General features: G+C 45.4%; 1 non-coding gene across 1 annotated transcript; it reads left to right on the top strand.

The window, feature by feature from the left end:
- The first annotated feature begins 15,362 nt into the window (after positions 1–15,362).
- On the top strand, positions 15,363–15,446 carry Trnas-gga (transfer RNA serine (anticodon GGA)). The gene is given in 2 exon segments: positions 15,363–15,402; positions 15,412–15,446. It is a non-coding gene; the product is annotated as a tRNA-Ser (tRNA).
- The last annotated feature ends 1,299 nt before the right edge of the window (positions 15,447–16,745 follow it).

Below are 16,745 nucleotides of genomic sequence, written 5' to 3'. Positions count from 1 at the left end.
TAATACATTTTTAATTAAGTTCGTGAGTTTGTGCATCGACATGGTGGCAACTTACCGGTACAGCGCAACCACGTTTTACGCTTCTTCTCATTGTCTGGAACACACAAAAACGACTGTTCAGGAGTTTCTCTGGATGTATTTGTACGGTATGGTACCACACACTATTTATAACACATATTCCGTAACGTAAATCCCAAAACAAGACATCACTGTGAAATTGCATTATAGCAGTAGGACCAGCGAGGTAACAAGTGACGTCACAGGCATCCCATGGCTCGAGTGGAGCTTTTTAGGGGGCTTTGAAATTATGGGATTTTTTCCGTTTTTTTTATTAAAGAATACAGAAATTCAAGAGGAAAAAGGTATGTTTGGAGCATAAAATGACGTAATTAATCATTTAATGTAATTTCCAGAAAAATGTCAAATACCGCATTGTTTCAATGTCTTTCTTCAACCCGACCTAGTGAGGATCCCAAACACTCGAGCGGCACTCAAGAAAATAACACAAGTGTTCTGTGCGCTGTCTTTGTAAATGAGCTACGCTTTCCTACAGATCTCCTAATAAACCGATGTTGAGCAGTCGCCTTCCCTAAAACGGACCTTACGAGCTCGTTCCATTTCGTATCGCTTTTCGACGTTACTGCTGGATATTTGATCGTCATGACTTTTCCAAGCAGCACAATATCAATGCTGTATTCGAAAATTACAGATTTGTATTGTTCTCCGCTAACGTGAATTTTTCCATACTTAGAGACAGCTGCCATTCAACACACCGTCTATAAATTCTTTCCAAGTCATCCTGTATCCTCCTACAATAACTCAACTACGATGCTTCCTAGTACACTACAGTGCCGTGAACAGACAGTTGTAGGTTGTTGCACTCCCTATCCGTCAGACGTTTATGTAGAGCGAAAACAAGAGCAGACCTAGCAAACTTCCTGATAATAATCTTGTCTCTGATGAACACTCAATGTACAAAAAAATGGCTCTGAGCACTATGGGACTTAACAGCTGAGATCATCAGTCCCCTAGAACTTAGAACTACTTAAAACTAACCAACCTAAAGACATCACACACATCCATGCCCGAAGCAGGATTCGAACCTGCGACCGTAGCAGTCACTCGGCTCCAGACTGAAGCGCCTAGAAACGCTCGGCCACCGCGGCCGGCCACTCAATGTACAGTTCAACGGAGTGGGCTCTATCACTTAAAAGCCTTCGGGCCACTCACATATCCGGGAACCTATTCCGTACGCTCGGACTTTAGTTAACAGCCTGCAGCTTGTCACTCTGTTAAACGCTTCCCAGACATTTAGGAATACGGAAATAGCCTTTTGCCCTTCATCATAGTTTCTCAGGATATAGTGCGAGAGAAGGGAAAGCTGAGTTTTACATGAGTGATGTTTTCTAAATCCCTGATGATTTGTGGGAAGAAAATTTTCCTCCCCAAGGAAATTTATTACATTAGAACTTAGAATATGGTGAAAAATGCAGCAGTCAATCGATGTTAGGGATATTGATCAATAATTTTTGTGTCTCTCATTGTACGCTTCTCATCTAAGGGAATCGCCACCGCTTTTTTCCGTTTTTTGGGGGATTTCTGCTGAGCAGGAGAGTCGTAACAAATGCAGCCTAAGTAAGGGGCCAATGCTGAACACAACTCTTTCTAAAACCGAATTGCTATTCACTCTGGACTCGAGAATTTGTTTTCAATTGCTTTAGTTGCTTCTAAAAAACTAGGGATGGTTGTTTCTATGTCTTCCATACGAGAGTTTGTGCGGAGGTCAAACTATGGTATGTCTGAACAATCCTTTGATGCATCTAACTTTTTAAACGCGAAATTTAAAACTTCAGCTTTCCTTTTGTTGCCTCTGTTGCCACACCAGACTGGTCGACGACCATTTTACTTCGCCCCAGTCATCAACTTTACCTCGCAAAAACAGAATTCTCTCGTATTATCAGAAAGATTTTTCGCTAACGTATGTCGTTGTAAGTTGTGGCGTCCGTCGCCTGTAGACCTTTCTGTTGATGCAAGAATTTCAACTAACTTTTACTTGTGGATATCTCTGCATTTTTATTTTAAAGCTAGAGTGTAACACACACTGTTTTACAAGCTGCGACATCGTCGCGAAAAAACAGTGACCCACATATGTAATAAGTTTCCTTTAATTTATCTATGGTCACAAACTTTTTGTTAAAATAAAGTCCTAATGTACTGCAGCCATAGTGGCATCGTCAAATGTTAAATGCGGAATCAGCACCAGCATCGTCAAATACCTATAAATAACATCACATGCACGAGTCATGTTGTCAGTAGTACTATGTTGTTTTATGAAACAGATCTGACGATGGTCATTAAAGACCGAAACCGGTAATCTGTTAACAAAAAGTTTGTGACCATAGACGTAAATTAAAGGAAACTTATTACACACTGTTTTATCGGTCTTTTATGATTTTTAGTATTAAACCGCTGTGGGTCTCCTGCGTCCTTAAACAACTTGCGTGGCACATACTTATCCAGTGCGTGATTTGCAAACGGGTTAAACGTTTCCACATACTTCCTCTACGTCAGGTTTGGCGACGGCGTGAAAACTTCATGCGTGCACCATATTCTGCCCGCTTCCGAGCCAACGCTCGGCCTGTCTTGGCACTATTTGTTACCCCTCCGTTATGCTCAGTTCTTCTCGATATAGAGCAACATTTCATTTAGCAGTGCGAAGCGACACTTACTTTCAACACATGGAATGGCTTACTTTTGTCGGGACGTCGTTCTTCATGTAGTCAGAATCGTTGTGCAAACGTTGTTTATCCTTCGATATTTGTTCATGGATAAAGGAAATTTATAGGTCCAGAGGCCGTTTGCGGCAAAAAGAGGCAGTCCAGCGATCTGTCATCCCAAACGTTTAAAAGTGAACGGGAGTCACAGAGAAGGACAAGTCTCATATCTATAATGTAGTCCCATAATCGAGAGGGACCGCAAATTTGCTATGAAACTGCATTAGCGCACCAAGGATTCAAAGATTTAGTTGATGATGGAAGAGCTAAAAATTATAACGACAGACAGGCGGTTTTTACAGGATCCATTGTCCTCCATATTAAGAAGCACTTGGTGCTAAATATGCAGGCATGGACCGTGTGATGGAGTTGGCCGGGCTAATATTAAATTTTCTAAAGTCAAAAGCGTTACTGTATCGTCATTTGCAACAGTTTCTGGTGGCATTTAGCGAACGTTATGTCAAAGGACATGCCTGGAACGAGTTTTCGATTTAAGACCCACTGTTGTTGAATTTATGAAGTAAAAAGGGAGCATGGACGAAAATTAGAAGATACGGAATATATTGCAGACATTGCATTTTAATTAGAGTTCACTGCATATTGCCCTCAGTAAGACATTCCAGGGTGAGAAGCAACTTATTTCTGATTTCAAGGTGAAAGTGTGTGTATCTAAAAAGAAAATCGCACTGAGGAAGTGACAACTTCTGGCAACTAACATAGCCCATTTCCCAAAACTCAGAGGGTTTGAAGAACACACAGATTTTGAGCAATCAATTGTGGTGTTGAAGGAATTCCAGGAATAGCTTTCTAAACGTTTGAGGACACTGCCAGTCTTACATCCGTCTCTGAGCAGTTTTCGATGCAGTTTGCTATTTCAGTTGAAAGTGCTGCTGTGCAATTGTAGCTTCTCGAACTTCAAAGTAATTCCCACTTAAAAGACAAATACTAATAGGTTAAAAGTGCCCGGGAGTTCTACGTGGTTTTCCTCAGGAAGACTTTCCACATCTCCGTAATAAGACTGCAACCGTGTTAGCAATGTTTCGATCAGCATATGTCGGTGAAAAGCTTTTCCCGATTACGAAACTGAATAGGTCACGATTATGTGGCAACATGAGTGTCAAAACTCTGCGACTGTCCGTATGCCTAAAGTGTGTGCCAGATATAAATTGTATTATGCCTTCATAATGTCAGAAATAACTAAACAATACTAAAAATTTGGTTTGTTTGCGACCTGTGTTCTTGAGAAGTATAAAGTATGAAACAAAGCTGTATGTCATATGCGGCGCGTTCGCAGTTTCCACCTCTTTCCCCTATCATCACTCAGACAATGGGGGATGGTAGAGGTTCAAATGGCTCTGAGCACTATGGGACTTAACAGCTGTGGTCATCAGTCCCCTAGAACTTAGAACTACTTAAATCTAACTAACCTAAGGACATCACACACATCCATTCCCGAGGCAGGATTCGAACCTGCGACCGTAGCAGTCGTGCGGTTCCGGACTGCGCGCCTAGAACCGCGAGACCACCGCGGCCGGCGGGGTGGTAGAGGGGAAATGTGCACTTAGATGAGAGAAATTAGCAAGCATGCACGAGCGCTGCGTGTGAGAATAATTCCCGTAATGGAACTAAATGATGTCCGTTCATTGTCCAAGTAATATGGTAATAACTGCTTGTCTACTCCTTTCAGCATTAAAACTCTCCTACCGCTCTTGATGGATTTGTTAACTATAGTAAACATCGTTTTTCTCATGACATCATGAACACTGCATCTATAATAACACGGTCGTTGAAGTCAGGCTTCCTTGTAGCTACGAGGTTTAAAATATTTCCATTGCGTGTGTGTTGTTGAAACAGTTGCTCAAGACAGTTCTCGGAGAAAGGTTCAGCGCTACTTCACAAAACTGACTCTCTGTACCACCTGCATTTAATCCACAGAAGACCCAGTCTAGAATAGGTAACTTAACGTCACCTGAAATTAATATTGCACGATCGGGATACTTCAGTGTTACTGAGTATAGACTTTATTTGAATGATTCTAAAACTGCTACAGCAGAATCGCGTGGCTGGCATAAATGTACAATGATCAGTTTGTGTTCACCTTGGCCGTTTACCCGCTTCTGGATCGCAGTCTGACTCATTTTCGACGTTGACACTCGTAACAATATTGTCGAGTGCAATCAACACTCCCCATCTTATGATTTTCTACCCGTTATCTCGTGGTTTTCAATTTACGTACTACGTCCTTGTAAATATTTCGGAGATTTCTGCTTCGGGTTTCATCCAGTTCCAAATTTCGAGTATCATTTGAACTTGTCAGTTTTCTTGGAATGCTGTAATTTCTTGGATTTTGTTACGAGTGCTTTGGCAGTTTACTGTTAAAACGTTAATACCGAACGTGTCTCTACTTTGTACGTGACGCTCTCTGCCTGAGGACAAGTGAATCATGGATCGTGAGTAGTTTTATCAAAACGGAGTACCAGGGTGTTTTTCTATTGAAGTGCGTAATTTCCTCTCTGAACCATTCCCAGACCAATAGATTAGACGTGGTCCAGCACCACTATCAACCCCACTGGAATTGCCATCATAAAAGACGGACCTTACAACTCCAGAAAACTCATTACGGGGAATGGTCAAGTCCCATGTGGCTCAACGTCAGTACAAGACTGACGAAAAAATGCGCAAAAATGCTGTGAAAGGTTTTCGAAGCGTTACTTCTGAGGTTCTCCATAAGATTTCAAGAATGTCATGGATACACACAGATATCTGTGCTCCGTACGATAGTGTACATACATATCCGCAGGATACATATCTTTTCTGTGTACGGTGTGTTCTCCAGTGTAAGGGTTATTCGTAAGTACCTCCACTGCGCAAAAGTACACGGATACATAGAGAAAATAGACACATATTATTGGATAGAGAACCGCTCCAAATCACAATTCGTAATACGATTTCTTCAGGCTCCTGACAAATGATACGCTCACCTCCACCGTATAGTTGCAGTAAGGCGAAGGTGGAGTACGGTGAAGTAGCACTAATCAGACAAAATGTTTATTCGATTTAAATATTAGAATAATTTTCTGCACAGCCATGTTGAGGGCAGTAGATGCAGCACAGCCTTGGAACACGATGCCCCGTCTACCTCAGTCGACTCTTGAGGCCATTGTTCCTGTCGCAGCTGCTTACGTGACATAGCGGTGCTGTACAGGGCAGCGGGTGGCAGACGTAGTTTGTACAGTGGCCTCCAACACCCGATCGTCAGCTGCATGTTACTTGTAGAACATCGAAGGTGCGTGCCCAAGTAAATTCCACCATCTCTACGGGATGTAGAAGGTAGTGCAGAGATACAGCATGGCATCTCCACCAGAAGTAGTGTAGGGTGGCCGGTAAATATCCAAATGATCGCTACTTCTATTATGTCGTTATGAAAAGACACTTATCTTGTCTTTGCGTGCTTTGCACCTACCTCCGCCGCCTACAAGACCCTGAAACTACCTTTGCGGTCAGCCAGAAAGCGATGGAGACTATACTGACCATAATGTCCAGTCTCCAAGTCCACGTTACTCATTGTGCCCAATCAAAGAAAATGTTCCTACTTGCTATTTACCCAACGGGATCAGGAACAATGACTATCAACAAAAGTTTTGAGTTTTAACTGATTGACGTATTCAGTAGAAGGTCACATGCACAAAATACAATAATGTTTCTAATAATAATAATGTTCCTGTCGGAAACCGCACTATTAACACTTCGGGGACTACTTGTATGGGAAGTTCCGGGTAATATGGTCTATCTGAAGTTTTGTCATATGATGACGTGGTTGGAGACCGTGGCTGTTATTTTATGTTGATGGTGTTGAGACAGCAACCAGCCACAAATTTATTTCCAGTTCCTTTATTCAAAACGCACCGTTACCGGTCTCGAATCATTACGATTCATCTTCAGACGGGTTTCATGCTTTCATTAGAACATGTGGTGCGTTTTTTTACAGATTAACTGTCGTGAAATGTCTATCGTCCTGAATTTTAATCACCAGAACTTAATTGCTCACTATAAAAGTCGAAACTAGTCTCTCCACTTACCACAGGGTTTTGTCAACATTATAGGCGGCACACAAACAGCTACCTCCTTGAAATCTAAGCGATCGAGGACGGTGTACAGTCAGCCCCGGCCCTACGATGTCTCCGAACGATGCAAAAACTTGATAGTGGCGCTCCTCCCCTCCCCCTCCCTCTCCCAATCGAGCGTTAGAGACAGAACGTCAAATTCTTTTAAAAAACATCGGTTTTTCTAAAATATGTTTACTTCGTAGCTCACATCTTTCTGGAGAGGTTGATATATAAAACATATACGTTCGAGAAAATTTAAGAAGTATTATTTAGTCTTAATTGTGCCAAAGTGCAGTGCCACACGTCTTCACACAGACTTCTTCTATCAAACGTCACTGTATTTCGCTCTGTGGAATTCAAACGTGAATAATTTGTACTGGAATCAAATGCCTATTAGGCCTGCTACAAGCAAAAGGTTTCTTGTTAGGAAACAGTTCGACATCCTACCCCGTTCCAAAAAACTCACAGTTAATACTGGGTGGGACTAATTTGTGATCGGGAGAATAAGAAATTTCCAGGAAATTAGCATTGTTTATTGCCTATTAGCTAACAACTTTTTCTTTTGTGTGACATAAAATTAAATATAGGAAACATAAAACCAGTAAAAACAAGAGAGAAGCAAAATGCTACACATTTCTTCATTCCTTAGGTCTGAGCATTTTTTCTCTCTAATCTTGGTAACACGGCATGCTTTCATTTCCGCGAAAGAATCTTTTACGTCAACAAAGTTCGTCAAACGTTTTGCTAATGAAAAATCAAAATGTCGTTGTCTAACACTGAAAAAGCTCTTAATACGAATAATCCCCAAGACTGATGTGGTTTCTCGGTTTGATGATGTCTATTTTGTTACTGTCTGCTAGATAAAACGAAATAGGGCATTCTAATACTGCATCAATTGTAACAACGCCAAATAAGCGAGACTGTTTTGGTAGGAATGGTCCTTTTTACTTATCTCACTTACATAAATAACACGACAGAATATAATTCACGAAGTACCAGTATCAAATGCCTATTAGGCTACGAGCAAAAGGTTTTATGTTAGGAAACAGTTTCACATTTCATTGATACGGCCCAGTTTCTCAAGCATGAGATCGGAAAGCAGTAGTAGTACGAAATTTCTATATAACTTTGGAATCGTCATATTCTTCCATATAATTTGTGTAATGTTCCCGTTTCTTCTCCTTCCTCGTTCTAACAAACAATCTTGTCATCACTAAACATATAACTACACTCCTGGAAATGGAAAAAAGAACACATTCACACCGGTGTATCAGACCCACCATACTTGCTCCGGACACTGCGAGAGGGCTGTACAAGCAATGATCACACGCACGGCACAGCGGACACACCAGGAACCGCGGTGTTGGCCGGCGAATGGCGCTAGCTGCGCAGCATTTGTGCACCGCCGCCGTCAGTGTCAGCCAGTTTGCCGTGGCATACGGAGCTCCATCGCAGTCTTTAACACTGGTAGCATGCCGCGACAGCGTGGACGTGAACCGTATGTGCAGTTGACGGACTTTGAGCGAGGGCGTATAGTGGGCATGCGGGAGGCCGGGTGGACGTACCGCCGAATTGCTCAACACGTGGGGCGTGAGGTCTCCACAGTACATCGATGTTGTCGCCAGTGGTCGGCGGAAGGTGCACGTGCCCGTCGACCTGGGACCGGACCGCAGCGACGCACGGATGCACGCCAAGACCGTAGGATCCTACGCAGTGCCGTAGGGGACCGCACCGCCACTTCCCAGCAAATTAGGGACACTGTTGCTCCTGGGGTATCGGCGAGGACCATTCGCAACCGTCTCCATGAAGCTGGGCTACGGTCCCGTACACCGTTAGGCCGTCTTCCGCTCACGCCCCAACATCGTGCAGCCCGCCTCCAGTGGTGTCGCGACAGGCGTGAATGGAGGGACGAATGGAGACGTGTCGTCTTCAGCGATGAGAGTCGCTTCTGCCTTGGTGCCAATGATGGTCGTATGCGTGTTTGGCGCCGTGCAGGTGAGCGCCACAATCAGGACTGCATACGACCGAGGCACACAGGGCCAACACCCGGCATCATGGTGTGGGGAGCGATCTCCTACACTGGCCGTACACCACTGGTGATCGTCGAGGGGACACTGAATAGTGCACGGTACATCCAAACCGTCATCGAACCCATCGTTCTACCATTCCTAGACCGGCAAGGGAACTTACTGTTCCAACAGGACAATGCACGTCCGCATGTATCCCGTGCCACCCAACGTGCTCTAGAAGGTGTAAGTCAACTACCCTGGCCAGCAAGATCTCCGGATCGGTCCCCCATTGAGCATGTTTGGGACTGGATGAAGCGTCGTCTCACGCGGTCTGCACGTCCAGCACGAACGCTGGTCCAACTGAGGCGCCAGGTGGAAATGGCATGGCAAGCCGTTCCACAGGACTACATCCAGCATCTCTACGATCGTCTCCATGGGAGAATAGCAGCCTGCATTGCTGCGAAAGGTGGATATACACTGTACTAGTGCCGACATTGTGCATGCTCTGTTGCCTGTGTCTATGTGCCTGTGGTTCTGTCAGTGTGATCATGTGATGTATCTGACCCCAGGAATGTATCAATAAAGTTTCCCCTTCCTGGGACAATGAATTCACGGTGTTCTTATTTCAATTTCCAGGAGTGTATTATCCATTATCAAAACTCTGGTTAACTTTTCTAACCCTGCCGGAATTACCGATTCAGTTATACCGCGTTTACTCTCTTGTTAGGATTTATTACGTGTTCGTACACTCATTTTCCACGCTATTCCCAAAAAAAGATCTGAAAGTGGCTGCTAACCGGGAACTGTACAACTGGCTCTTAGTAGTGTAGCGATCTTGCAAAAATTTTCTGTCTAAATGTCATTTTCTTGGATACACTGAGAAGATAACACATAATCTTTCTTACCTGTTATTCCTCTTAGTTGTTTATTTCTACTCTGGTAGTCTCAATCTATAGACTTCGCTAGTAATTATAAAAAACGTTTATCATTCACACACAAACAACCATATAAACGAACACTTGCACGTATTCGCCCGTTCGGGTTTATTCGGCTCAACTCGTATAGCCCCGTCACCTTTTGTCTACGGAAAAGCTTTCTATTTCTTAATGCGACAGGGATTACCTGGAAGAGACATCACGTACACAATGCACACATCCAAAAATCAACTTCTGATTCTTTCAGATGTCAACTTAGAATGTGTTCAAAAATGTTCTGAAACAACAGGGATGTGTCTCAAAATCATATGAATAATCTATGGGCCAATGTGTACTTTGTCATGATACCACAGTTGCAACACGGTGCACTGGCGAGTTTGACTTGGCTTAGTACTGGCTGGAGAAAAGCTTAAGAAAATTTTGCGTCTTATCTTTCTGCAGCGCCACACAGCCGATAGTCGGGCAGGCACATTTTCTCTGCAACAAACGAGAAGCCACTGTCACAGGAACTTTCGTACCACCCATGGGTGGTTTTTGCTGTTGGGGCTTTATCATGATACTTCCCACGAAATTGCTGAACCGTCTCAGTTGGCTCACATTTAGCGAATTGAGGAAGCAAAATGCACGCAATGTTCCATTGCACGCCATGTTCTGACACGCCTGCCCTCTACTCTTGTGCTCCTATGGCATCAGCCGCTTTCAAATACATTTTCGGAATAGCGCGGAAAACGAGTTGTACGAACACGTAGTATGTTCTGTCCATTGAGACGTGTCATTTTCCTCTACGTCTAATGGGTTGTGAGCAAGCGTCTTCTGAAACAATATGTTGTTTTGACCTAAAGGAACAGACACACATTGGACTGTTAGGAGCACTGTGTAAACATCCCGATTTCGCACAGTAATATAATCATAGTCTATTATTAAATAGATTCCCATAAAATACACTGAAGAGCCAAAGAGACTGGTGCACCTTAGGACCCCCGCGTGTCATGCTGGAATTGCCCCAGTTCGTCGGAATCCAAAATGGATACGAATGGATTAGACAGGATGCTTACATACTTGTCACCTGTCAGAGTCGTATCTAGGCACGTCAGAGGTACCATATCACGCCAACTGTACACACCCCACGTCATTACAGAGCCTCCACCAACTTGAACAGTTCCCTGCTGATATGCAGGGTCCATGGATTCATGAGGTTGTCTCCATACCTGCACACGTCCATCTGCTCGATACAATTTCAATACTAGACTCGTCCGATCAGGCAACATGTTTCTGGTCATCAACAGTGTAATGTCGGTGTTGATGGGCCCAGGCGACGTGTAAAACTTTGTGTCGTGCAGTCATCAAGGGTACACAAAGTGGGCATCCGGCTCCGAAGGCCCATGTCGATGATGTTTCTTTGAATGGTTCGCAGCTGACACTTGTTGATGGCCCAGCATTGAAATCTGCAGTAATTTGCAGAAGGGTTGCACCTCTGTCACGTTGAACGATTCTCTCCAGTCGTCGTTGGTCCCGTTCGTGCATGATCTTCCTCCGGTCGCTGCTATGTCTGAGAATTGATGTTTTACCGAATTCCTGATACTCACGGTATACTCGTGAAATGGTGGTACGGAAAAATCACTACCTCGGAGATGATGTGTCCCATCGCTTGTGCTTTGAAACTCACTTAAATCTTGATAATCTGACATTGTAGCAGCAGTAACGGATCTAACAACTGCGCCAGATACTTGTCTTATATAGGCGTTGCCGACCGCAGCGCCGTAAAATAAAATGTTAAAATGTGTGTGAATTCCTATGGGACCAAATTGCTAAGGTCATCGGTCCCCAGGCTTACACACTGCTTAAATTAACTTATGCTAAGAGCAACACCCACACTCATGCCAGAGGGAGGACTCGAACCTCCGGCGGGAGGGGTTACGCAATCAGTGACACATCGTCTCTAACCGCGCGGCCACTCCGGCAGTGCCGTATTCTGCCTGTTTACGTATCTCTGTATTTGAATACGCTTGCCTATACCGATTTCTTTGGCCCTTCAGTGTATAAAATAATGTTATGGCTACCTGTGTGAAATCACATTTTCTGGTGAACAGGAGAGGACATTTTCTTTCTTTATAAGCAGCAGCTCTGTCAGTCATACCGTATAAGTAATGACACCAGAAGAACGCTGATGTTCCTATTATATTGGGCGGGAGCCATCGGCCACTGATACAGTGTTGTTGTGTGTGTAACTGGCCCATTACTAACAGTAGGCTCTGCCTTGTCCTTGCGGTCGTGGGTCGTGTCAGCAAAGTGAGATGTGGCCTGGCTGGCTGTGTTGTGTGGCGCTGCGGCCCGCAGACCCAGCCAGCCGCGGAATGCAATTACCGCGACACGACGCCACGCCGCCAAACCTTCCCCACAGACGCGATTTATCGCCACCGCCGCCTCCACCCATTAATCAGGAGTTGCGCCTTGGCTGCTAGCGCAGAGCCCGCCACCCACGCACACACACCTGTCGCCGGAAAACGGAGGGCGCCTTCGGCAACGGCGGTCCCGTTGTGCGTGGTCACACAGTGGCTCATTAACGCTTCACCTGCCACAGACTAAGAAAAAATAAGTATCCTACAAACCGTTTCACTCTATTAACAATGAAAGTATATGCGACTGAACTTTACTTATAAATGGTGCAATTAGCTCAGGTGCGGGTCCGGTGTTCGTATCTTGGGGGTAGGGGTTAGGGTTGTTACAGTGTGTTACAGAGCCTCTCCATTCAGTTTAACTTGCCGCTACCAGCGCTTTTAATGTGCGACAGATACCAAGATTATCGTAATAGTAATAGTACAAGATCTGAATTTTTTTTATATGAAAATAATTTATCGTTTACATGATTGCTTTGTACATTCCTTTAGCATAACTTGCATTATATTTGGAGAGATAGAGGATCTGATAAAGATTATCCGAGAATTTAACAAATACACTATACAGTCAAACGTATCCGGACACCCCCAAAAACAAACATTTTTCATATTACGTGCATTGTGCAGCCACCTACTGCCAGGTACTCCATATCAGCGACCTCATTAATCATTAGAGATTGTGAGAGAGCAGAATGGCGCGCGCCACGGAACTCACGGATTTCGAACATCGTCTGGAGATTGGGTGTCACTTGTGTCAAACATCCATCCCAAGATCCGCTGTTTCCGATGTGATAGTGAAGTGCAAACGTACAGGCCGACCTCGTCTTTTGACTGACAGAGACCGCCGACAGTCGAAGAGAGTCGTAATGTGTAATAGGCGGACATCTATCCAGACCATCACACAGAAATTCCAAACTGCATCAGTATCCACTGCATGTACTATGAGAGTTAGGCGGGAGGTGAGAAAACTTGGATTTCATGGTCGAGCAGCTGCTCATAAGCCACGCATCATGCCGGTAAATGGCAAGCGACGCCTTGCTTGGTGTAAGGAGAGTAACCACAGGACGATTGAACAGTGGAAAAACGTTTTGCGGAGTGACGAATAACGGTACACAATGTGGCGATCCGATGGCAGGGTGCAGGTATGGCGAATGCCCGCTGAACATCATCTGCCAGCGTGTGAAGTGCCAAGAGTAAAATTCGGAGGCTGTGGTGTTATGGTGTGGTCGTGGTTTTCATGGAGGGGCTTGCATCCCTTGTTGTTTTATGTGGCACTATCATAGCACCGGCCTACATTGATGTTTTAAGAATCTTCTTGCTTCCCACCATTGAAGAGCAATCCGAGGATAGCGATTGCATCTTTCAACATGATCGAACACCCGTTCAAAATTCACGGCCTGTGGCCGTGTGGTTACACGACAATAACATCGCTATAATGGACTGGCCTACACAGAATCCTGATCTGAACTCTAGAGAACACCTTTGGGATGTTTTGGAACGCCAGCTTCGTGCCAGGTCTCACCGACCGACATCGATACCTCTCTTCAGTGCAGCACTCCGTGAAGAATGGACTGCCATTCCCCAACAAACCTTCCAGCACCTGATTGAACGTTATGTCTGCGAGAGAGGAAGCTATCATCAAGGCTAAGGGTGGGCCAACACCATACTGAACTCCAGCATTACCGATGGAGGGCGACACGAACTCGTAAGTCCTTTTCAGCCAGGTACGTTTGATAAAATAGTGTATGTTATGAATGCAGGTTGGTTTTATTCAGCGTTCCAATCTACCACAAATTTACCCATTATTTTGGCTACAAAAGCCAGTTTTTCAACATAATCGCGGTTGAATGCGATGGCTTTACGCCACCAAACTGAGAAGGCTGGTATGCCCGCGTGGTACCACTATTTGTCGACATGAAAACCAACGTGTTGCTGCACCAATAACATCCCCATCATCCATGTACTGCTTCTCTTGGAATGCATCCTCCACTGGGCCAAAATGATGGATCTCAGAAGGTGTGAGATCACGGCTGTGGGGTGGATGAGGAGTACTGCGGGACAGGCCTTCGAGTACTCCAGATGGTGGACCAGTGTGTCAGCACTACCGACAGAGACGTGTAGTTATACTGCGATGTACTCCGATCACTTCGAATAAGAGTGTCCACACGTTACAGCATTACAGGAGTCACAGCCGTTTGCGGCAGGCTAGCACGTGGGAGATCGGACAGGTTCGTGCAACCTTCATGCAATGATGACACGCTTCGCCCAACGCCTCGCCATGCTTCTGTTGACTGCCAAGTCTCCATAGACGTTCTGAAAGAGCTTATGAAACTCGGCGATACACTGTTTTTTTTTGCCAAAATGAACTCAATGGAAAATCTCTACTCCATGAGGCCACGAACCATCTGCTTCTCTGGCCAGATCGGTTCCCCATGTCGACATATAGTCGCAACCAACCTTGCTGCCCATCCACCAGTCTGCCGTGGTTCTCTGCTCCAATCTTCCTCCTTCGTCCGGCCAGGCGACTGTTCCCGCATTCCAATTTGCTAGCAGTGTCCTTCGCTAATCCTTCTGAGATGCCTTCCGATCTAATGTGGCTGCCAGTGTTTGGCCACTGGTAGTGCTTTCAATCAAGCACTGTGCGCTGCTGGCGACCTCTCGCATGTCCTGCCGTCAAATCATACTGGCTGCACCTACCAGCGGCTGGAGAAACAAATGTGTTACAGTTAACGGCACATTAGAAATGGGTAACAGAGTCCAGGGACAGATCCAGCAATCAGTTCTATTGCGGGAAGGGGAGGGGTGGCTCCAGGGTTGACACAATTTCTTACATTCCCTCTCCCCCCCCCCCCCCCCCCACCGCCGCACTCACGTAGCGACACCAACACTTTTACCACTTTTGATGTGCCACACATGCTTAGATTATAATAGCAGTAACATCACAAAATATGAAATGTTTTACTGTGATAATAACAATTTGTTCCTACAAGTGCTTCCAAGAAACTGCAGTTCAGAGAAACAAAGCATTTGAAAAGCATTTGTCCAAATGTTTGTGAAATGCCGTACTTTGAGAGGCGGCTACCCTTTCCACCTAGCCACGTGGCACCCATAGGCAGAGATGGAAAGGTGTAATAAGCTGCTGGCCTGAGTGGCCGAGCGGTTCTAGGCGCTTTAGTCTGGAACCGCGCGACCGCTACGGTCGCAGGTTCGAATCCTGCCTCGGGCATGTATGTGTGTGATGTCCTTAGGTTAGTTAGGTTTAAGTAGTTCTAGGGGACTGATGACCTCAGATGTTAAGTCCCATAGTGCTCAGAGCCATTTGAACCATTGTAATATGCTAATGACATGTAGAACGGAATAGTTGCACTAAGAATCGTAAGTATAGATGTGGCAGTGATTGAAGGAGCAGCACAAACTTTTTGTGGTATGCAGGCAGGCGCTGTGCCATCCAGAGCAGTGGACAGAGAGGGAGCGAGGGTCACCACAGGGGTCGTTCAGTTGGGAAGCAGGTGGCGAAGTCATTTTATAAGATAGGCAGTGAACTCGCGGCAGGGAGAAAGTGGGAGAAAAGAGTTCTGTGTGAGAGGACAGATATATGCCGGGCCACGAACCACCCAGAACTAGGTCAATATGGCAGTTGTGGTGCAAAAAATAAAATCTCCTCCCCCCCCCCCTCAACTGTTTTTCCCCCAGTCCACCTTGCAGACAGGACAGTGATTCCACGCGTAGACGAGAAAAATTCAATTGATTGACTTTGGTAAGGGTAGTAAATATTAATGAAATAACAGAAGTATTTTTCTACACATATGTTATACACTCCTGGAAATTGAAATAAGAACACCGTGAATTCATTGTCCCAGGAAGGGGAAACTTTATTGACACATTCCTGGGGTCAGATACATCACATGATCACACTGACAGAACCACAGGCACATAGACACAGGCAACAGAGCATGCACAATGTCGGCACTAGTACAGTGTATATCCACCTTTCGCAGCAATGCAGGCTGCTATTCTCCCATGGAGACGATCGTAGAGATGCTGGATGTAGTCCTGTGGAACGGCTTGCCATGCCATTTCCACCTGGCGCCTCAGTTGGACCAGCGTTCGTGCTGGACGTGCAGACCGCGTGAGACGACGCTTCATCCAGTCCCAAACATGCTCAATTGGGGACAGATCCGGAGATCTTGCTGGCCAGGGTAGTTGACTTACACCTTCTAGAGCACGTTCGGTGGCACGGGATACATGCGGACGTGCATTGTCCTGTTGGAACAGCAAGTTCCCTTGCCGGTCTAGGAATGGTAGAACGATGGGTTCGATGACGGTTTGGATGTACCGTGCACTATTCAGTGTCCCCTCGACGATCACCAGTGGTGTACGGCCAGTGTAGGAGATCGCTCCCCACACCATGATGCCGCGTGTTGGCCCTCTGTGCCTCGGTCGTATGCAGTCCTGATTGTGGCGCTCACCTGCACGGCGCCAAACACGCATACGACCATCATTGGCACCAAGGCAGAAGCGACTC

The sequence above is a fragment of the Schistocerca nitens genome, chromosome 8 (assembly GCF_023898315.1).
Source record: "Schistocerca nitens isolate TAMUIC-IGC-003100 chromosome 8, iqSchNite1.1, whole genome shotgun sequence".
Classification (NCBI taxonomy): Eukaryota; Metazoa; Arthropoda; class Insecta; order Orthoptera; family Acrididae; genus Schistocerca; species Schistocerca nitens.
This window is presented reverse-complemented; position numbering and strand designations above follow the sequence as displayed.